The following is a 22,888-nucleotide window of genomic DNA, read 5'->3' as shown; positions in this document are numbered from 1 at the left end:
AGGTACAGAAGCGGATTTAAATGGTAGGTTACAGACTACAGTGAGTAGTCCTGCCATTTCACATTGGAGTTCCTGGTCCTGGTGACTTGTTACTGTTTAGTTCCTCAATTTGTTCCAAAACCTCCTCTAATGACACCTCCATCTGGGACAGTTCCTCAGATTTGTCACCTAAAAAGGATGGCTCAGGTTTGGGAATCTCCCTCACACGCTCAGCCGTGAAGACTGCTGCAAAGAATTCATTTCGTTTCTCTGCAACGGCATGGTGCCAGCTGCGGTGTGGACAGACCCCAAACAGGCCGGCTAACAGATGGGCTCCTGAGGCAATCACAAAGACAGACTGCTGCCGACACCAGGGCATCCTTGCTGGAATATGTGAAAATATCTGGCTGGGATCAAACAACAGGTCATCAACTGACTTGTTTTTAAGCCTCCTCTGGGCACATTTTCCAGCTTCCCATCAACCGCAAAGGGCTCTTTTAAAAATGCCATTCAGCTGTAAGTACATAAGACTGGCCACATGGGTCAGACCAATGGTCCATCTAGCCCAGTGTCCTGTCCTCCGATACTGGCCAGCGGTAGGTGCTTCCGAGGGAATGAACAGAACAGGGTCAGTATCGAGTGATCCATCCCATTCACACCCAGCTTCTGGCAGTCAGATGTTTATGGACACTCAGAGCATGGGCACGATTTGTGGTTTCTCGTTCCCTGCTCAGCAGCCCAATCCCCTGCCAGAGGCGGTGCCATGATGATAAAACCCCCTTAAACGCCATCAGCCCCTCCACCCCCCAGGGCTTCAGAGACCTGATCTGTGACGGACCCCACCCACCGGGCACCACCCACCTGTGACAGGCACCCAGCTGGGGTTGACAGGAGGAAAAAACCCTCCCTCCCCACACATACCTCCTGCAATCAAGAGCAAGTCGAGAATCCTAACAGGAGTGGGGAGTTGGTGTGCGGGGGGAGAGAAACAGGATGGACTGAATAAAATCAAGGCAATTAAATCACCAAGTCCAACGCCACAATTGAAATGATCAATTTTAATCAACTTTTCCATTTATACTTCAGTAATTTTCTTAGGCCAAGTGCCCACTCAGTGGGCTATAGAACCATTAAAACTTCATGTCCAAAACTTCCCCCACTCGGGGGGAGGGGGGAAATTGTGTGAGTGGCCCTTTCCTTCCCCCTTTTTCATTCATGGCAGCTGGGGTTAAGTCCCAAGTGTTCTGCCTTTGTTTCCCAAGTGATAGTCCCAGTGGATAGTCCAGTGGAAAAGGTCTCAGAGCGAATCTCAATTTTCCCTGGCAGAGCATTCTTCTGCAGAGTCCAGCCCCATCACTACATGCTCACAGAAATACCAAGTCCCCCGTCTCCAGACAGACAGAACACACACTAGCCTGCTGGCTCATATGAGGACACCCACCTCACTTTAGTGTAACACACTGACAGGATTTGATAGCATCACCAAAAATAAGTTTATTAAGAAAGAACAGAGATTTAAATTGTGCTAAACGTGGACAATAGAGAAGAAAATTGCTACGAATAAAACAAAATAAAGCATGCTTTATAGTGGCTGGAACTGAACAAGTCACGAACAAGGCTTCAGGCAATTTCTCTCCAAAAAGCTGTACTTAGAGTCCTCAACCCATGTGGCTGGGGGATCCACCTTTCACAAGAGCATGGGCCTCTTTGTCCCTTAAATGTTGAACAATGAAGCTGTCACCTTTTTTCTATTTTAAAGTACAGAAAACATTTGAAATCTATTCTTTGAAAACTAACCAAGGTAAAGTTCCTCTGCCCTGCTGCTGCGTCTTTAGGCTACGGGCGCCAAGACCCTTCTTTGTCCTCTGGTCACTTTGCTTTTCTGATTGGCTTGATCACTTTGTTTACCTTTAGATGTGAATGTACTTTTATTAGCCTTTGCTTGTAGTCAGGTGATGTTATTTTCTCATCCACCTGTTCGCTTGATCCAGGCAGGCAGGTAAATCCACCTTCCTTTGTCTGGGGCAGGCTTGTTTATCAACTACCTCCACAACAACATATTTCCAGCACACACAAAACTCTTCATACAGAACATGTACATTCAGCAAGCAATGACCAGCATGTCACCAGTTTTTATAAAGCACCTTAGAAGACAATGTTTGGATAAACATTTGACAACAGTGCGTTGGGTGTGGTGAATTTGTCAGACCTGCTAGGATTTACTGTGACATGACATAGTGTGCAACATGACTCACAGATTGGGCATCCCGACTTGAACGTAGGGGGTGGGGGCAAAGAGGGGAGCTGAGCAAGTGCCCATGTACTCACAGACTGCACCACGAGGCAGCCAGATGAGGAGGCAGATTGAGGTTCCACCACCTTCTTCCCTCCAGCATTTCCTACCTTTGGGAGTTGTGGCCCTGGGCACCAGCACTGAAAGCAGGGAGCCAGGCAGGTCTTAGGAAAGGCCAACCCCCAGGCAGAAGGCCTGGAGATGGACTGGGACTGAGGATCCAGAGTGGGGGAAAGTCTCCACTGAAGAAGCACTGAGGAGCAGCAGCTTGGGTAGGAGCCATCCTGTTGTCTGATCCCAGCTTCTGGCGGTCAGAGATTTAAGGACACCAAGAGCATGGGGTTGAGTCCCTGACCAACTTGGTTCATAGCCAATGACGGACCTGTCCTCCATGAACTTGTCTAATTCTTATTTTTTGAACCAATTATGCTTTTGGCCTTAACAATCTCCCCTGGCAATGACTTCCAAAGATTGACTGTGCAGTGTGTGAAAGAAGTATTTCCTTATGTTAGTTTTAAACCTGCTGCCTATTAATTTCACTGGGTAACGCCTGGTTTGTTTGTTAGATTAAGGGGTAAATAACCCTTCCTTAGTAATTTTCTCCATACAAGTCATAGTTTTATAGACCTCTATCATATCTCCCCACAGTTGTCTCTTTTCTAAAATGAACAGTCCCAGTCTTATGGAAGCTGTTCCATACCCCTAATTATTTTGGTTTCCCCTTCTCTGTATTCGTTCCAATTCTTTTCTTTTTCTTGTCGTTTTTTTTTTTTTTTTTTTTTTTTTGAGATGACGGTGACCAGAACTGCATGCAGTATTCAAGGTGTGGGCATACCATTGATTTATATAGTGGAATTATCTATCCCTTTCCTAATGGTGCCTAATATTCTGTTAAATTTTGTGACTTGCACTACACTTTGAGCAGAAATTTTCAGAGAACTAGCCACAAGGACTCCAAGATCTCTTTCTTGAGTGGTAACAGCTAATTTAGATCCCATTGTTTTGAATATTTTTTGTATTTTTGTATGTTTTCCCCAAAACCACCTCTATTGACCCCTCAATCTGGGACAGGTCCTCAGATTTGTCACGTAAAAAGAATGGCTGATGTGTGGGAATCTCCCACACCTTTGCAGTGTTGACCTGAATTTTATGGGCTAATGTGTTTACCGCTCAGCACTGATCTGATCAGAAGATACTTTAGGTTCTTGTCCCAGTTCAGGCTACAGGGATAGAGAACACAGAGAGTTCAATATTGTGGGAGGACCTTCCGGGTGTGTGGCAAGGACACTTATACTGAGGACAATACCAACTTGTTAAGATCTTTATTAAAATAAAAGAAAGAAGCATAAATGCTACAAAACACAGAGTCACAAAGAAGTAATACAATTCTATGAGCCCTGGTGGTAACATTTCTATTCTAAAAGACTACTAAAGCTAGCATATTCACACCCTTCCCTGAAGACCTGGTAGTAGGAGACAGAGGATCAGTCTTGTCTCTGGCATGTCCGAGGAACTAATGGTCCAGGCTTCCCAAATTGGTAGGGATTAGGTTCAAGTGTTGAGTGGCTAGGATATATTGTGAAACTGAGGTGATAGCTTGATAGAAGATAGGAAAATGTGACCCCTTTGTATGGTTGTTTGCCATCTTATAGGGTCTCGGTACTGCCCACTGTCAGAATCTAGGCCCAACCTACCATGCCTAAATCTTATTTCCTCAACCCCATAAATCTTCAGGTACACTTACTCTACAGGTTAACATGTTATGCCATATACTCATATGTATTAGTATCGATTATCTCATTCCCGAAACCATTACCCCTGGCCTAACTCATGACTTCCATGTTCTGCAGTGTGCCTTGCAGTTACCGGTCTGCTCCAGACTTAAGGTTAGCAGATTCAAGTTTTTTGTTCAGTTCCCCAAAGCTAAGGGGGGCAACTGGTATGCCATTTATCTATGCCAAAGTTTACAAACACTTATACTAACTTACTCTAGCTAATCGTACAGGATACAGGCCTGAAGGTTACTTGCATTACAGCCAACTATTATGAATAACCATGAATAACCCTTATGAATAGCATAAACTGGAATTCCACATAAACAAAATCCAGAAAATACTATGATTAATTAATAATAGGATATGATAACAAAATAATATGAATCAAACCAAAAGAAAACATATTACGCAATATGGCAAGCTAGCAAACTGACCTTATGGGCTACAGCAATGAAAACCCATGCAAAGAATATATTTTGCTTCTCTGCAATGGCCTTGTCTTCTGAAAGTGCTCCTTTGGCACCTCGGTTACCTTGTGGCCTCACCGATTGTTTGGAAGTCTTCCTGCTTCTGATGTACTTAAAAAAAATTCTGCCAGGGAGGAGTGGGGAGCCCAGTCTCTCAGTCCTTCTCCCCCCCCGCCCCCACCCCACTGCCTCTCTTAAGTTGATGGAAGCATTCCTGGTAAGGATGCGCATGACTGACAGAAGGAGAGTAGTGTGGATGTGAATAGTTTGACTTACGTTTGTAATGCAGACATGCCCTCAGTCTCTGAGGACCTTGAACTGCTTTCACCAAATGCCCACGCATGCCACCACCCCACAAGACAGGTAATCATAGATGCTGCATTCAGAGCAATAATTTTTACTTCAGCAGGATTTTGTTGTTGTTGTTTGTTAGTTTGTTTGTTTTGCGGGGGGGTGCTTATTGGCCTACATTTAGAGAATTAATTATATGGATGGTGGGATGAATTGCACGCTCAGCAAGTTTGTGGATGACACTAATATTGGGGGAGAGGTAGATATGCTGGAGAGTAGGGATAAGGTCCAGAGTGACCTAGACAAATTGGAGGATTGGGCCAAAAGAAATCTGATGAGGTTCAACATGGACAAGTGCAGAGTCCTGCACTTAGGACGAAGAATCCCATGCACCGCTACAGACTGGGGACCGACTGGCTAAGAGGCAGTTCTGCAGAAAAGGACCTGGGAATTACAGTGAACGAGAAGCTGGATATGAGTCAACAGTGTGCCCTTGTTGCCAAGAAGGCTAACGGTATATTGGGCTGCATTCGTAGGAGCATTGCCAGCAGATCAAGGGAAGTGATCACTCCCCTCTGTTTGGCATTAGTGAGGCCACTTCTGGAGTATTGCGTCCAGTTTTGGGCCCCCCACTACAGAAAGGATGTGAAGAAATTGGAGGGCAACAAAAATGATTAGGGGGCTGGGGCACATGACTTATGAGGAGAGGCTGGGGGACCTGAGGTTATTTAGTCTGCAGAAAAGAAGAGTGAGGAGGAGGATTTAATAGCAGCCTTCAACTACCTGAAGGGGGGTTCCAAAGAGGATGGAGCTAGGCTGTTCTGAGTGGTGGCAGATGACAGAACAAGGAGCAATGTCTCAAGTTGCAGTGGGGGAGGTCTAGGTTGGATATTAGGAAAAACTATTCACTAGGAGGGTGGTGAAGCACTGGAATGGGATACCTAGGGACGTGGTGGAATCTCCATCCTTAGAGGTTTTTAAGGCCTGGCTTGACAAAGCCTTGTCTGGGATGATTTAGTTGGGGTTGGTCCTGCTTTAAGCAGGGGATTGGATTAGATGACCTCCTGAGGTCTCTTCCAACCCTAATCTTCTACGATTCTATGAATGTTTGTTAGGTATATCTGGCTCTTGTTTTCCATCTCTAAACTCCCTCGCAAAGCTCCCTGATTTGCTAGCTCCTCTGGTAGTTAGGAGCTGCCTTTTAAAATTTCTGAGTTAGTCCTGCCCCTTCATGAAGGCCTTCAAAAATCACAGCTGGGAAATTAAAGGGAAACAAGCCAATAGAACTTTTTGTAGGCTTCATTTACATTAAGTAAATGTCAGGCTTTAAAGCAGCTGAGAAGATCTTCAGTAACCAGAACATATGGGAAAATGTCCAAAAAATTGAAGCATAGTTCTTTTGAGGAACTAAAATGGCACAAATGTCCATGAACTAATGTATGAAATTAAAGAGTTACAGCTTCACTTTCAGTAACATTTGATAAGTCATCTTTCCCTCTCTCACACTCTCTCTTTCCTTCTCTCTTTACTTTCATTCTATCCATTTTTGCTCATAATCTTTTTTAGCTTTTGTTACCCACCCTGGTTTATTTCTGACTTCTCCATTCTCCTCTAGTCACTGTTAACTGATTATTTTTCTCTCATAGTCTCCATTCTGTCCCCCAATTTTACCCCTTCCCCATTTGCTCCCCCTGGGTGTTTCCCCTCTCAAGAATGTTTTCCTTTCACTCTATCCATTTCTGTTTTTCACCCTTTTTCTAGGACTCTCCCTTTATTCTTGCTTCCTCTGCTCCCTCTGGTTAAACCCACTCTGTCCCTGCTTCTTCCAGTGTTCATTCCCTCTGAAGCACCTGGCATTGGCCACTGCCGTAAGACAGGATACTGGGCTAGATGAACCTTTGGTCTGACCCAGTCTGGCCAAGAAATCTGATGAGGTTCAATAAGGACCTAGGGGTGACAGTGGACGAGAAGCTGGATATGAGTCAGCAGTGTGCCCTTGTTGCCAAGAAGGCCAATGGCATTTTGGGTTGTATAAGTAGGGGCATAGCAAGCAGATCGAGGGACGTGATCGTTCCCCTCTATTCGACATTGGTGAGGCCTCATCTGGAGTACTGTGTCCAGTTTTGGGCCCCACACTACAAGAAGGATGTGGATAAATTGGAGCGAGTCCAGCGAAGGGCAACAAAAATGATTAGGGGTCTAGAACACATGACTTATGAGGAGAGGCTGAGGGAGCTGGGATTGTTTAGTCTGCAGAAGAGAAGAATGAGGGGGGATTTGATAGCTGCTTTCAACTACCTGAAAGGGGGTTCCAAAGAGGATGGCTCTAGACTGTTCTCAATGGTAGCAGATGACAGAACGAGGAGTAATGGTCTCAAGTTGCAGTGGGGGAGGTTTAGATTGGATATTAGGAAAAACTTTTTCACTAAGAGGGTGGTGAAACACTGGAATGCGTTACCTAGGGAGGTGGTAGAATCTCCTTCCTTAGAGGTTTTTAAGGTCAGGCTTGACAAAGCCCTGGCTGGGATGATTTAACTGGGAATTGGTCCTGCTTCGAGCAGGGGGTTGGACTAGATGACCTTCAGGGGTCCCTTCCAACCCTGATATTCTATGATTCTATGATTCTATGATTCATTCTTATGTTCTTAATTCTCAGAAAATCATGAGATTGACACACCGCTCGCCCCCCCCTCCCCAAAAAGAGATTTTTAAAGAAGATTCTATAATGGTTTCTGGTCTGTCTCTTGGTTTTTAATTTTCCCCTGCCTATTCCCTATATCTGTGTGACAAATAGAGACATCCCATATCTACAGAGGAATGTGACTTTGGCCCCTGTTGCAGGAGGGGGCCCCAATGAGATCTGATTAAAGAGTTTTGTACAAAACGCTCCCTGCTGGTGTAGAGGTTCCAGCTTCTCTCTAAACCCCAAATCCCAATTAATTAATTCTCTATCCCTGCTGCCACCACATCTGCCTGTCCCCCAGCCCAGCAATTACTTCTCCCACCAAAACCCTACATCCCTCCCTGCCCTGCAGTGACCCTCTGCTTCTCCTGCAGCTTCAATGGGTCTCCCTTTCTCTCTCCCCCCCCGCCTCCCAAAATCCCTGGTGCTGCAGAGATGGAGGGGGAGGAGATGGAATAAGGAACCAGAGGGTTGGGTACACGGGAGTCCTCCAGGGTCATAGAGACTAGCATGACTGTGGCTAGGGAAGCCCATTTTTTAATTCCCCCCATGTATTAGTGACACTGTCTGACTGAAGATCCCCAGAGTCCTCCTGGACCATAGAAGATAGCGACAAACAGTCTAAATAGCTCCTTGGGCAATGAGATTGGCTTCTCCATCTTGATTACTTGCTTCTTTCTGTGGTTTCACAGTCCAGACATGAGACCCCAAGGACCCTCCAGGGTCATAAAGACTGGAGTTTCCAAGGCTAGAGAGGCTGATTTCAGGGTCCTCAGTGCAATATTCCACCCCCTGTGTCTCAGGGACACAGTCTGAGCTCGGATCCTGCCCCCACCCAGAGCCAGGGGTAGATTCTCTCCCCAGGGACAGAGGCTAGTGGGAAAGTGAAGATTGGGGCCTTGTTATCAGCATCGAAAAATGTCACTTGGCCCCATTCACCATCCAGACAAACCTGGATCCTCCTGGGGACCTGGCTCAGGGGTAGTATGGTTGCAGGGGAGGTGAGAGCCTGGAACAGACCCAACCACTGCACAGCCCAGATCCCCACTTCAGGGTTAAAGCTGACTTCTCCCTTCCTCCCACAGCCCAGAATCCTCTGTCCCCCACCTCCACATCCCAGCAATATATCAATGAAGTGAATCCCTCAGAGCCCAGCACACAGGCCCAGGAGTCAAATCTCTCTGGATTGTTCGGCAGATGTTGCCTGGTGTCTCCCCATTTCACACTTTTCTGATCCTCAGACAGGATGAGTCGGGGATGAGCCATGTCTGGATCCAGAATCACATTCACTACGGGAGAGAGAGAATCAGAGTTCAGCCCTGGGGGAATCTGGGACCATTTCTCACACTCCCTAACATCCCTGCTTGGCAGTTCCTCAACCCTGTGTAATGGGATCCACTTCTGTACTTTCTCATTTGAATATAGAGCCTGCAGCTCCCTGCTCCCCAGCTGGGGCTGGTTCATTCCCAGCAACAGAGACTTGGCAAGGAAGGTAGCAAAAGCTTGTAATTAGGAGAGTCCTGAGGAGGCAGGTACCAACTTTGAACCCCAGAGGGAGTCTCCTCCCATAAATGCATCCTCCACTGCCAGGCCTGGGAGCAGAGATGAAGACGCAGCACAGGGGAAGAGCCAATAGCTCAAGGCCAGTGAGCAGGAAGCAGGAGGTGGCAATGGGTGGGGCAGCCCCTTCCCAGCCCAGAGAGAAGGGAGGTCTGCAGGTGGCAGCACTAGAGAGACACCATCTCCCCAACCCACAAAGCAGCTGCAATGGCAGAGCCCAGCCCTGCCCAAAGGAGAAGAGCCATGGGGAACAGTCTGTCCCCCAGGTGAAATGGGGAAGGGTGTGACAACCAGGAGGCTCTCTCTCCTGACCACCTTGAAGGTAATATTGGAAAGGCTTGTCAATGTCAATACAAATTCTCAGATCACAATTAAGGTGGCTTTAGAGCTGGGCAGTGCAAGTGTCTCTGGTTATTGCAGTGTGGGAAAGTTGCTTTCATGGACATTTTCTGTTAATGGAAGGAAAAACTCCCCCAAAGCTCACCCTGGATGTGTGATCCCAGAGATCCTCCCTTCCCTGCTCTCGCTCAGGTGGGAAAGAGTCTGGAGGGGAAAAGGGTCACAGAGATTAGAGCACAGCGTCTCTGATTTACAACACCAGCCTGGGGAGTTGCTTCTCTCTCCTGAATGCCTGAGAATAAGCAGAGATGCCCTGGCAGTTCGTCCCCCTGGCTGCTGAGACTTTCTGTGGTGGCTGCTTTTTCCCTCCTTCCCAGCTGCATCTCCCTACTCTTCCACACCTTAGTGTGCAGGTGGTTGAAGCCCCCTTGGTGCATCAGAGGATAGCCCTGGATGGTACAACCAGACTCAGAACTAGAGTGACTGGATGGAGCCCACAGTGCTCAGCCAGTGCACGGGGCTGCCCACCCTACATGTCCCCTCTTTTGTGTTCCAGAAGGTGAGGACAATCTAGCCTCTTGCTTCTCTTGCTTTCCTCAACCAGGTGCCGTGAGAAGGCGTTTCCCATCCATCCCTCACAGCTGGCCCTCTGTAACTCATCATCGCCTCTTGCACCACAAGCCTCCCCAGCCACCTTTGACATGCCACCTGTATTGGCTGAAGGACATCCAGCTGGTTCACCTCTGTACCAGTCCCCGAGAACATCTGTACATGCTCGTGCTCCACACCATCCACTTCCTTGCCTTTGTGTTCCATCCTGACTCCAAATGGTGGGACCTACAGGAGAGAAAATGAGGAACTGTGGTGGGCCAGCCTGCACTCCACTTTTGTTCCACAGCCCACTGGGGATATTAGGTGGTGTGTCAGCTTGCAGCCCCTTTTCCAGCTCTTTTTGAACCTCTTACTAAAGTTCTGGCTGCAATATTCCCTGCACCTCCTGATGTATACACACCCCATTTGTGACTTCGGAAAGTGGCAAGACCTCCTTATTAATCTCCTCCTGGTGATGGCCAAGATGGCCACACATCACTGCAGGAGGACAAATCTGGAGGGAGGGAGAAGTGCTCTGAGACTGTGGCATGTATATCCATTCCCTTTTAAAATCATGTCTCCAGGCACCGTTCCCCTGGGCAGTGTTCACTGACTCCTTAGACACCTTTGAGGAGCGATGGATGCTCTCTGGGGTTCTCTGCTTGGTGTCCCCTTCTGGCTCCCTCATTTTTAATTTCTGACCTCTCTCCTTGTCCTGGTTTCTCTTTCATTGTCCCAAATACTCCATTGCTCCCTGGGCTTCATGGTTTCTCCCCCTTAGTTGAGGGGACGGGCCTTTAGCTTTGGGAAGGCGTAGATCCACCATGTCCCAGTACATGCAAATAGCATCTCCCTGCTTTTCCTGCTGGAGCGTCTCCTCTGAGGGTTAGAGAGGAAGGTGAGAACCTGAAGTTGCAGGGAGGGGAGTTAGAGGAGGAAGGTAATAGATATAAACCTGGGGGAAGCTCTATACTGAGCCTGTCCTTCTCTCCCTGGCCTGGGAGAAGAGAAGGGGATGGGTATTGGGGATGATCCACTCAGGCCAGAGAGTGGCCCCTTCTCCAGCCCAGAGAGCAGGGAGGATGTGGCAACATCACAGAGGGACCATATCTCGAACAGAGGAGAAAGAGAGCAACTCAAATGGGAGATCTCAGCCCAGCCCAGCTGAAGAGAAAGATGGGATGCTGGTGAAGAGCAATCGGAGCGAGCCCCTCACATAGGGGAAAGGAAAAAAAGGTGGCAACCCATCCGAATTTAATATTTAAAGGGCTTACGGACATGTATGGAAATGCCAGGGTCAGCATTAATGACATATCTGTGTTGGTGAGGGAGAGTGTATCTACACAGCAGTTTAAGCCTGGGTCTGAGCCTGGGCTCAAGCCAAACCCTCATTGCATCCACACTGCAAATATGCTAATCTAGGGCTCTGATCCAGAGTCCCAGGACCCTGCAGGTCTGGAGGGTCAGAGCCCATGTTAAACTGGAACCCAGGGTCCAAGCCCTATTGGTTTCCTATGTGCATGCATCCGTGGCTTGACTTGGGTGTGGAAGTCTTCTGGGTGTATCCTATAGTTCCTGGAGGCGGAGAAGCAGTGCTACAGGCAGCCAGCACAGCATGCCAGACACAGCATTACTACCTGGCCGAGAGGTCCCCCTTCCTGCTCCTCCCACAGTGGTGGTGGAAGTTTCTCCTCCATGGTGGTGCACGGAGCTTGCCTGGAGCAGGGAGCAAAGTTAGGAGGTGGGTCATCCTTCCCTCAGCCATACTGAGCCGAGAGCTCTGTCACTTCTTCTCCCTGCAGGGCAGCTGCTATGGTTCCTGCTCTGCTCACTGGCCCTTACTCCAGGCCCTCCTGCCCTCTCTTGGGCTGCAGGTGCAGGGTCACCTGGGCAGCATGCACTATTAGGGTGGTCAGTGGGAGCCAGCACCAAAACTTCTCCGCAGCATCCCAGAGGTCTGGGGGTGTGGTGATGGCAGGGATAAAGGATTCCCCAGGGTTGCTGGAGCACACTGCATCCCAAGCCTTGGGGATGGATTTTGCCACTTTGCAGCAAGCAGCAGCCAGACTGGAATGTGTGTGTGTCTTCCCTCTGACACCTTCATTTTATGTCAAACTTCAAAACAAACTGAAAAAATCAAGCAAGCAAGCAAAAACTCCTCACCTTCATTGATCATCCTATTTGAAAAATTAAGAATTACAAAGTTTCACTGTAATAGTTTGACACCCTGGAGACTGATGTCCTCATTATCCTTAGGACAGGCACAGGGGCATGTTTTTTGCCAATGTGACCGAGCCTAGAGCTGGAGAACCCAGTTATCCGATTAGACAGTAATTCAGTATAATGCCCTTTCAAATGGAGACAGCCACCAAATGAGCTAATTATGCGGCGTATGTACTCATGTGCTCCTTACGGGCACCCGCGTCCCATCAATAGCACGGCCACAGTTAGGAAACAGGATTGGCAGTCGAGTTCCCCCCCCCCCAGTGCAGAAAATTCTTAACCTAGAGTTAAAATGCAATGTTGATGCTCAAGCCCAGGATTCCCTGACAAGAGGTCAGCTGACTCAAATCCCTTACCCTTACATTGCTATGTAGGCCTAGCCTCAGAGTGTTTGTTGGTCAGGGAGAGAGTTTCTGTTCGTCAGTGGGTGCAGGGACTCAACACTAAGGATGGTATCAGGATTGTTTGTGTGATTTCGGCTTGGGAGCTCTTAGTATTTCATGTTTCAGAGTAGCAGCCGTGTTAGTTTGTATACGCAAAAAGAAAAGGAGTACTTGTGGCACCTTAGAGACTAACCAATTTATTTGAGCATAAGCTTTCGTGAGCTACAGCTCACTTCATCCAATGAAGTGAGCTGTAGCTCAGAAAGCTTATGCTCAAATAAATTGGTTAGTCTCTAAGGTGCCACAAGTACTCCTTTTCTTTTAGTATTTCATGTTTTTGTTTTTATTTTTATTTTTAGGGGTGTGTGTCATGGTCAGTGTTGGTTTGGTTTGGACATTTATCTAGAAGTTCATGAAAATGTTTTCATGGGATTTTCCTCTTTATTTAATGATAATCTCCACCTGAAGTCTCACCTGGTCTGTGTGATCCTAAGGATTTCCCTCTTATTGTCTCCAGTTCAGATGGCAGAATGTCTGGAGGGGGAAAGGATAAGATAGATGATATTTCATGCTGTCATATTTGTGACATCCTCACTCTTAATTGACATAATTGTATTTTAATTAAGAGAGAAAAACAGTTGAAGAGAGACAGAGACACACCCAGATTTTTAACAAAGGCTAATATGAATCATCCTATTTTCTCTTTCATTCAAGCGTCTCAAATCAACAGAACCAATATCCATGAAGCCTCAGAACCACTCAAAGAGACACTATGTGGAAGACAGATTTTCTGTTCCCTCATCCTCCAAACCCAGCTGATTTCTCATTCTCCTTTTGCATTTTGTCATAAGCCAGGCCAGATCCTGCAAAGATTTTAGCATTAATGTAACTTTACAAACATTGGCCTCTTTCACATCAGTGGGATGCTGAGACTTTTCAGGATGAGGAGCCTGAATTGTGAGCTCTTTGGGTCTATTTACTCAGTATATGTACAGAGCTCAGCACAATGGGGCTTTCATTCTGCATAGACTGAAATACAAATAATATTAAAATTATTTCATAAATGCGGAAACTGAGTCAGGGAGAGAATTGGCTCAATGGGCCTCATTCACCCCTGCACTGGTAAAGGGACGGGGGAAACAGTTTGTGGTTCTCCTATTCAGTAGCTGCTGGGGTCAGTGCAGACATTGGCACAGGCTGCGGAAGTCCGGAGGTCCAGCCTGAGTTGCACCTCTGGTCCAGTGGCCCCTAGATGACTTCTCCCGGAGGCAGTGTCAAAGGCACAGCTTTACCCTGGCCACACCCCATTATTCCTGCTCCACCCCTTCCTCCTCTGCCCAGCCCTCGACAGCTCCCCTCTGTTCCCTGCTTTCCCGGGACACTCCTTGAGCCTGCTCCACCCCTTCCTCCTCTGCCCAGCCCTCGACAGCTCCCCTCTGTTCCCTGCTTTCCCGGGACACTCCTTGAGCCTGCAGCTGCTGTGGAGGAGCTAGAGGCACAAGAGGCTCCTGTGCTGGGAGGATTCTCCTGGGTTTACACCTTCCCTACAGCCCCTTTGGCCCACACAAGCTGCCACACGGGGCCAGAGCACAATGGTGAGCTGGGTCCACATTTCAAAAGTGGCCTTACATTGAGGGGTTACATTTTGGTGCCAACCTTTAGGCCTTGTCTACATCGTTTTGTCGGCAAAAGGCAGCTTTCGTTGACACAACAGTGGAGGTGTACACACTACAATGCACCTCTTGGTGACAAAACTCTCCTGCTTTACTGACAAAATATAACCACCGCAATGGGAGGCATAGAGATTTTTGCAGCAAAGTTAGATCAACAAAGTGTCAGTGTAGACACTGTGTTTGTTACGTTGCTGTAACTGGCTCCGGAAGGTATCTCACAATGCCCACCATGACCGCTCTGCTCACTGTTTGGAAATCTGCTGCCATTCATCCAGCTATGTAGACATGTGTCCCTCCCCTTTCAAAGCCCCAGGAAGTCCCCCATACACAATTTGTCTCTCTTTCTCACATACACACTCCCCACACACACAGTCTCTCACACGCTCCGCCAACACATGCTCTCTCTCTCTCTCACACACACACACACACCCACCCACACCCTGTCACACATGCTTCCCCCACACAAACACACACTTCTGTGGGCTTCTTCTATTATTGTTAGGGTTACCATATTTGAATATTCAAAAAAGAGGACACTATGGTGGGGGCGGGGAAGGGGGTATTTGCTCTGCCCCCACCTGCCCCCACCCCAACTCCACCTCTTCCCCATCCCCATTCCAACCCCTTCCCCAAAGTCCTCGACTCTGCCCCCTCTCTGCCCCATTGGACCCCCCCCGCTGCTGGCTCCCTCGCCGCTCGCCTCTTCACTGCCCACCGCTGGCTCGCCGCTCGCCTCTTCACCCTCCCCGCCTGCCACTTGCCTCCTCACCCGCCCACCAGCCAGCCACTGGCTCCCTCGCCGCTCGCCTCTTCACCACCATGCCCCACTCGCCTACTCACCCCTCCTGCCGCAGGTCGCTCTGGCTCCTAGGATCAGGGGCAGCCAAGGGGTCTCCACGTGCTGCACCCGCCACAAGCGTGAGCTCCGTGGCTCCCATTGGCCAGCACCAAAGAAAAGCACCAATGGGAGCTGCCGTAGCCATGGAGTGGGGCTTACAGGTGCCGGCAGCACGCAGAGAGCCCTCCGCCCCCCCATCCCTGACTCGACCCGACCCTGAGAGCCAGAGGCACCTTCCGGGGGGCGAGGTGGGGAGTCCCAGCGGTGCTTACCTGGGGCGGCTCCCAGGAAGCATCCGGAAGGTCCCTCTGGCTCCTAGGTTCGGGTCAGGTCGGGTCAGGGTGGGGGCGGAGGGCTCGCTGCCCGCTGCCGGCACCTGCAAGCCCTGCCCCCGCAGCTCTGGTTGGGCAGGAGGCAGCACGCGGAGACCACCTCCGCCTCTGTGCCTAGGGGCCGCCCACACTGCAGGCTCCTGCCAGCGGGCAGGTGCCGGGAGCTGCCCCAGGAAGCGCCACCAGCCCCGGGACTTTGGTGTGTGTGGTGAGGTGAGCGGTCCCCAATATCGGGACAAAGGGTGTCCCAACCGATGTGGCAAAATCCCAGACGTTTTTAGATATTTAAAAATTCCTCCCAGATGGTGATTTAAGAATCAAAAAGCTGGACATGTCCAGGAAAATACGGACGTATGGTAACCCTAATTACTATTCAGCAGTGTCAGTTTGATCATGTTATCAAGCGTTACTCTAAAAAGTGATCTAAGATGTGTAACTTTTCAGGCACACACAGAAATCATTACAAGGTTCATAGCACAGTGCAAAGAAACAATGCCAGGTTCAGCACACTACAGCAACACACGTTACTGTGGCTCAGTGTTAAAATGCTCCTTCAAGGCATCCTCCAGCCAAATAGCCCCCCATTGGGCTCCTCCTATAGCCTTGTGTTCAATACAAGCACAATACACAGCACAGCACAATACTGAACAGCAGGGTAGTATCCATGCTTTCTGACAGTGATGGCTGGGGTGCAGGTTGCCAGGGCAGTTGAAAAATAGCTGGCCATACAGTAGGATGCCCATGGAACAATGAGATTGAGAAACCTTCATCATGTGACTCTCTACCTGCCTGCATGAGGCATTGCAAACCCTTCACAAAGCACCTTCTGGCCAGGGGTACAGTGGGATAGCTACCCAGAGTGCCCTGCTGTCTGTGTCAATGCAAAGCTACTATTGTGGATGTGCTTTGCCGACACAAGGAGCACAGTGTGGACATGCAACAGTGGTTTAATTATAGCAGTGGCTGTTTGTTGGTGTAACTGGAATCGACAAAACTCTGTAGTGTAGATAGACAAGGCCTTAGGCACCTGGGGCCCGGAGTTCCTTGGTAATGGGCACCTGCAGATCCTACGGACTCCAGCTGCATGTGGGGCTGCTAAACAGCTCTGGAGCACATGCCCTGTAGTTCTGTAGTTGGAAGAGTGAAACTGAGGTACCCCAAATTTTGTACATTTTTACCTTAATGATTGTACCAAAGTTCACAGAGTGAAATAATGTGAAAGATCCTGGCACCTGGGCCCTTACTTCATCTGCGCAGTTTGTCTGCTTTCTACTTTTTATTAAATAGGTACATAATCTAATTGAACCAGTTGCCCAGAGCCCATCTCCACCCATAGTCCCAGAGACACACCCTGGTTTCCTTTCCTAGATCCCTTCTCAGTACCTTTGAACTTCCACAGAATCTCCGTTAGAGCAATATTTCGCTGGGAGAAATCACTGAGTCTCTTTTCCAGCTCAGGAGAAATCTCCACTGGCTGGAGGAACTTCCCCTTCTCGCACCTGGAGAGGAAGAATTTCATGATATTATGTTTCTTTTAGTGACTCATTATAATTCCTTGCCAGTGGAAGTTGCTGCTCTTATGGGCCTGGAGTTAGAATTCCTCCACTTCTCCCAGTCTCAGAGCAGGCACAGCACTGGCCATGGCAGTGCAACCTTTCCCTAAAGGCCCCATTAATATTCTTCATCTCTAGCCTGGACAGAGCAGATCTGTACATCAAAGGGGAATCATGTTTTCATGACCAATTCACTCCTTCGCCTCCATGCACTAATACTAGTATGTTCCCCTATTTCATGCGCACAGTGCTATCGGATTGTTCTTTCAGGAACTAGATTGAAACCTCAGGGGCCCCCGCCCCCACCAGTTCCTTCCACACAGGTCTCCAAACAGTCCTGAGGTGGTAAAGGCTCTTGATTCCTGCTGTCCAGGGCATGATTGTAACCAGTGCCTTGAGCTGAAAGGCCCATATTGATCCTCAGGGTTCTGAGGCAGCCAATTCCCCAGGGATGTAATATCTCTAGGAAATACTGTAGGCCAGTCTTTCCCACTGAATAGATAATTCAAGAGTCCTGTGTAAAAGGGTGAGGATTAAATGCATAAATGGGAATTACATTCAGAATGTGACCTTGCCCCATATATTTTGCTGCAGTGCCCTGGGGAACTATAGTAAAGAACAGAATTATCAGATACATAGATGAACATGATTTGTTGGGGAACAGTCAACATGGTTTTTGTAAAGGGAAATCATGCGTCACCAATCTACTAAAATTCTTTGAGGGGGTCAACAAACATGTGGATAAGGGGGATCCAGTGGATATAGTGTACTTAGATTTTCAGAAAGCCTTTGATAAGATCCCTCACTACAGGCTCTTAAGCAAAGTAAGCTGTCATGGGATAAGACGGAAGGTCCTCTCATGGATTAGTAACTGATTAAAAGACAGGAAACAAAAGGTAGGAACAAATTATCAGTTTTCAGAATGGAGAGAGATAAATAGTGGTGTTCCCCAGGGGTCTGTACTGGGACCAGTCCTATTCAACGTATACATAAATGATCTGGAAAAAGGGGTAAACAGTGAGGTGGCAAAATTTGCAGATAATGCAAAACTACTCAAGATAGTTAAGTACAAAGCAGACGGTGAAGAGTTACAAAGGGATCTCACAAAACTGGGTGACTGGCTAAAAAATTTGGCAGATGAAATTCAATACTGATAAATGCAGAGTAATACATATTGGAAAACATAATCCCACCTATAGTTATAAAATGAGGGGGTCTAAATTAGCTGCTACCACTCAAGAAAGAGATCTTGGAGTCATTGTGGATAGTTCTCTGAAAATATCCACTCGATGTGCAGCGATAGTCAAAAAAGCTAACTATGTTGGGAATCATTAAGAAAGAGATAGATAATACAACAGAAAATATCACATTGCGTCTATATAAATCCATGCAAAATCTTGAATATTGCATGCAGACCTGGTCACCCCATCTCAAAAAAGGTTCAGAAAAGCACTACAAAAATGATTCTGGTTATGGAACAGCTTCCATATGAGGAGAGATTAATAAGACTGGGACATTTCATCTTAGAAAACAGACGGCTAAGAGGGGGGCTATGATAGAGGTCTATAAAATCATGACTGGTGTGGAGAGAGCAAATAAGGAAGTGTTATTTATTCCTTCTCATAACGAAAGAACTAGGGGGTCACCAAATGAAATTAATAGACAGCAGTTTTAAAACAAACAAAAGGAAGTATTTCTTCACACAACGCACAGTAAACCTGTGAAACTCTTTGCCAGAGGATGTTGTGAAGGCCAAGACACAAACAGGGTTCAAAAAAGAACCAGATAAGTTCATGGAGCATACGTCCATCAGTGGCTATAAACCAGCATGGTGTTCCTAGCCTGTGTTTGGCAGATGCTGGGAATGGTGACAGGGGATGGATCACTTGACGATAACCTGTTTTGTTCGTTCCCTCTGGGGCACCTGGCATTGGCTGCTGTTGGAAGACAGGATACTGGTCTGACCTAGTATGGCCATTCTTATATTTTTATGAAATGTAGAGTCAATACACTCTCCAAGCCCTTTCACAGCATCGTAAAGAATGAGGGGAAGTGAAATAGAGCCACATACCTGCTCAAGGTGCTTCTGACATCCTAGAGAGGAAAGAGACAGAAAAACAATTTTAGTCCCAAATGCTGCCCACTGGGGATCCCAGAGAAGGGATTTTGCAGATATGGGAAAGAGAGGCCCTGCCTTGGCCCTAGGGCCATGGATTTGCTGAGTTAATGTCATCTCTAATATAAATGAGTCTGTAATTCGTCAAAGAGAAACAATAATTCACATTTCAGGAATGCACACACTGAATTACACTGTGAACTCTGACTGCTGGTCTCCAGTGCCCATGATTCAGGAGCTGTCCTGTCCCTGTGTTTGGATCAGGGAAGTTTATAACTCAGTCTCACCTGCAGGAATTCACTTGCTGGCTTCTGACACTTCCCCTCCAGCTCACTGATCAAGTTGCTGAGACGGAAAATCTCCTCATACATTTTAGTGACATCGTCATTCTGTATCTTCACAATCGCCTTTTCCAGATTTTCCAGCTGGCCCAGCAGGAGTTGCTCTTCTTCTTCTAGAAACTGCCGCAGTTGCTGAAATTCAGATACAACCTTCTGCCTCTTGTTTTGTGTCTGTATCTATTTTTTTTAAAAGAAAGGACAGGTAAGGGTTAGAGAGAGAGTCTAGGGTCCGTTCATGGAGTGCTGACTGTGCAGGAGAGAGAATTTCTTTGAAAATTCTGTGATGTCTAACGCATGATTATACCCTGTCCTTAGTAGGGAGAGGATTTTCTACCACTTTCCCATTTGTCCCTAATATTTTATCATGGGATGTTTCTATGTCTGACATAGTCAGCACACTGTGTTAAGCCAGACCCAGAGCAGCAGCCAGCAGGACTGAGCACTACATTAACAGAGATGCGAGGGGAGAGAAATAATTAACAATGCAAGAAATGTCTGCAGACTCAGGCAGACAGCACTGCACGAGACATAGTCTGCTCACCTTGGGAGGAGTTTTGTGAAAGACACAAGGGCTAGAAATTAACTCATTAATTGGAATGGAAGCTTAGATTCTACAGAATATGATGTGGTCCTGCTCCTGAGAGAGGATTTCTCAGGGCCGGTTTGTGTAGGTGTGCGAAGACACAGGACTCTAACACAGACATCCATGCTCATGAAGAAACACAAAGCCCACATTCCCCAAGTCCATGGAGGAAGCTGCCTACAAACAGATGTCCTACCAGGTGCACCTGAAAAGGGAAGCCAAGGGGCCTGGCCCATCCACTTTTCACCACAGACCCAGCCCTCTCCCCCTCCTCTTCTCGCCGAGGTCCAGCCCCCCGGCCAGGCTGGAAGCTGGAGCCCGGCCAGGGTAAGAGAGGCCCAGGGAACCCAGGCTGCTGGGAAAAGCCATGGGTGGGGGGTCCCAAGACCAGATTCCTAATAGATGGCCCACTGCAAGTCCCTGCAAGTTAATAACAATGGGCACCTACCAGATACTCCAGGCTTTTCCCCTCTCCAGTCACTTTAAATCTCAGAAGCTTTTCTCTCTCTTCCTTCAGAATCTCCAAATGGGCCTGAATCTTTTCCTGAAGAAACAGAAATGATGTTGGGAGGTTTCATTTTGAGAGTGCTTGGGGTGGGGTGGGGGGTTTCCATGTCAAACCGAAGACTCTGTAGGTGACTGTCAACCCTACCAGGTTTATGACATCAGGAACACCAAGGAAATGAAACCTCATTAACAGAGACAGGGAGTGTTTTATATTGAGACTGTTTTGAATTATTTGTCCCCTTTCTCCATAGAATTAAACGAGCAAGAAACTGGAGTCACATGATGGTGAATCAATTAACCTGTTTTTGAGAAGGTTTAACTCACAAAATGATACAAATCCCAGGTGTTATATGCAGTGTTGTATTTGTGTTGGTCCTGGGATATTAGGTGTTAATGGGCCATGGTGGGGAACAAATAAATCTATTTTTGAGAAGGTTTAGCTTACTTTGTGATACAAACAACAGGAACTACCAGGACCATTGAACTTCAGCCCTGAACCCCTGGGGAGCATACTAGTTGGGCAGAACTTGCTTAAGCACTAAAGCAAACCCTACTAGAGATGCTGATTAGTGTTAAGAATGGCTGGAGTTTGACTTAGTGCTGTTCTAAACCCTTTCAGTGGCAATGCCCGCTGTGTAGTTACCCCAGCGTCCCTGGGAAAGTGTCCAGAAGCAGTGGATTCTGCAAGATTTCAAAAGGCTGCACTGTAGGACTAATGGAACCACTCTGGCTGGTCCTTGCCCACACACACAATAAAACAGTTCAGACTGGCACAGGACAGCTCTTCCCAGGTTAGTTTTGCGGCAACCCAGACTAATGCCCATGGTGTTCGGCATGGACCTACGCTGTCTGGAGCCCTTTTGTGTGTGGACTCAAGCTGCTTGGGGTCCACACAGGGTTTAGCACAGTGACCTCCTCTAATGCAGGCTGGCATCTGAATTTAATCCCTTACGGAGGAACACAGGAATTCAGAATCCCAGTGGGAAACCTCATCTCCCTGCTGGGCCTGAGGCCTTTATTAAGGAGTTGCTATATAATTTTTCATACATTTTTTTTCTTCACAGAGCTGAATGATGCAGATACATCAATAGCTGTAGGAGAGAGAGAATATGTGTGACTGGCAACTTGTGATTAAATGAACCTGCAACTAACATTCAAAATTATTTCCCATTAGGCTGGAGAGAAGTTCCCTACCTTGTATTCCTGGGCAGCCTCCTCTATGGGAACCACAGCGTGAGCTCTGTGAACCTGGGATCAGTCACACACCACACAGATGGGGGTTTGGTCCTCTTCACAGAACAGTTTGAGAGGCTCCTGGTGCTCATCACACACACTATCCCCTCCTGACCCTGTTCCTGCCTGGAAACTCAGCTGTTTGGCTATTTCTACAACATTTGCCAGCTGCCTGTTTGGCCTGAGGTTTCTCTGCTGAGCAGTTTCTCTGCACTGAGGGCAGGATACTTCCGAGTCAGATCCCTCCCAGCACCGGCTGATGCAGCCTCGGCAGAAATTGTGCCCACAGTCTATAATCACTGGGTCTTGAAAATATTCCAGACAGATAGGACAACTAGCTTCATCCTGGAGATTTTCCATGGGGTTCTCTGCGGCCATGGCTCCCTCTGGACAGTGTAAGTGTAAGTTTCACTTTCCTGAGCTCAGAAATATGCCCCTCCTGCAAAAACAACTGGGTGTTTCCCTACCTGGCACTGACTCATGCGGTTTGGTGAGCTGGAAGGTGCCAGCTGGTAACATTATAGCCCCAGAGGCTTTTCTGAAAAATGAACCACTAGGGCTCTGGTGCTGCAACCAGCCCCCCCTGTGCTGGTGTGGAGGGTCACTGGGGCTTCACAAAGACACCAATGTCCACCTGTGATGGTGAGCTTGCAGAAGCAGGGTCTGTGTGTTTAAGGAAGGAAATTGTTAAATTCACAGGCTAAAAACTTGGTTAAGTTGGAGTGTTTCCAAGGACTGATTCTCATGCACGCTAAGACTGTTCTGGTTCAGTGTAAAAGGGCCTTGCAGTGTTGCCAACCTTCAGGATTTTTTCATGAGCTTCATGACAGTTGATGTGTTTGTTAGAACCCCAAGCTCCTGGAAGCTTGTGATTAGGTGAGACTCTGGCAACTTCTATCTAAGCAGAGCCCTTATGCCTACAGCCCTCATAATGTACAAGAAAGTTTTAACGTAGTGTTATTCCCCACCAACCTGGGCCCTGACCATGTTCCAGGCACAAGCCATTTTTGCTCAGGTCAGAATTCAGGATTTGCGTTACATTGTGAGTGAGATGAACACACTCAGTGTTGTGTGTAGAACTCTTCTGTCAAAGGCACTTACCTGGGATAGGGCAGTGTCCTATTGCCA

The 22,888-nt window shown here is 47.7% G+C and overlaps 1 pseudogene; it reads right to left on the bottom strand.

Annotated features, from left to right (window-relative positions):
* Positions 1–7,951: 7,951 nt before the first annotated feature.
* Positions 7,952–22,138, bottom strand: LOC144278155 (zinc finger protein RFP-like; annotated as a pseudogene).
* Between the last annotated feature and the right edge of the window lie 750 nt (positions 22,139–22,888).

The sequence above is a fragment of the Eretmochelys imbricata genome, chromosome 21 (assembly GCF_965152235.1).
Source record: "Eretmochelys imbricata isolate rEreImb1 chromosome 21, rEreImb1.hap1, whole genome shotgun sequence".
Classification (NCBI taxonomy): Eukaryota; Metazoa; Chordata; order Testudines; family Cheloniidae; genus Eretmochelys; species Eretmochelys imbricata.
Note: the sequence above shows the minus strand (reverse complement) of the source record. Positions and strands in the feature narration are given on the sequence as shown.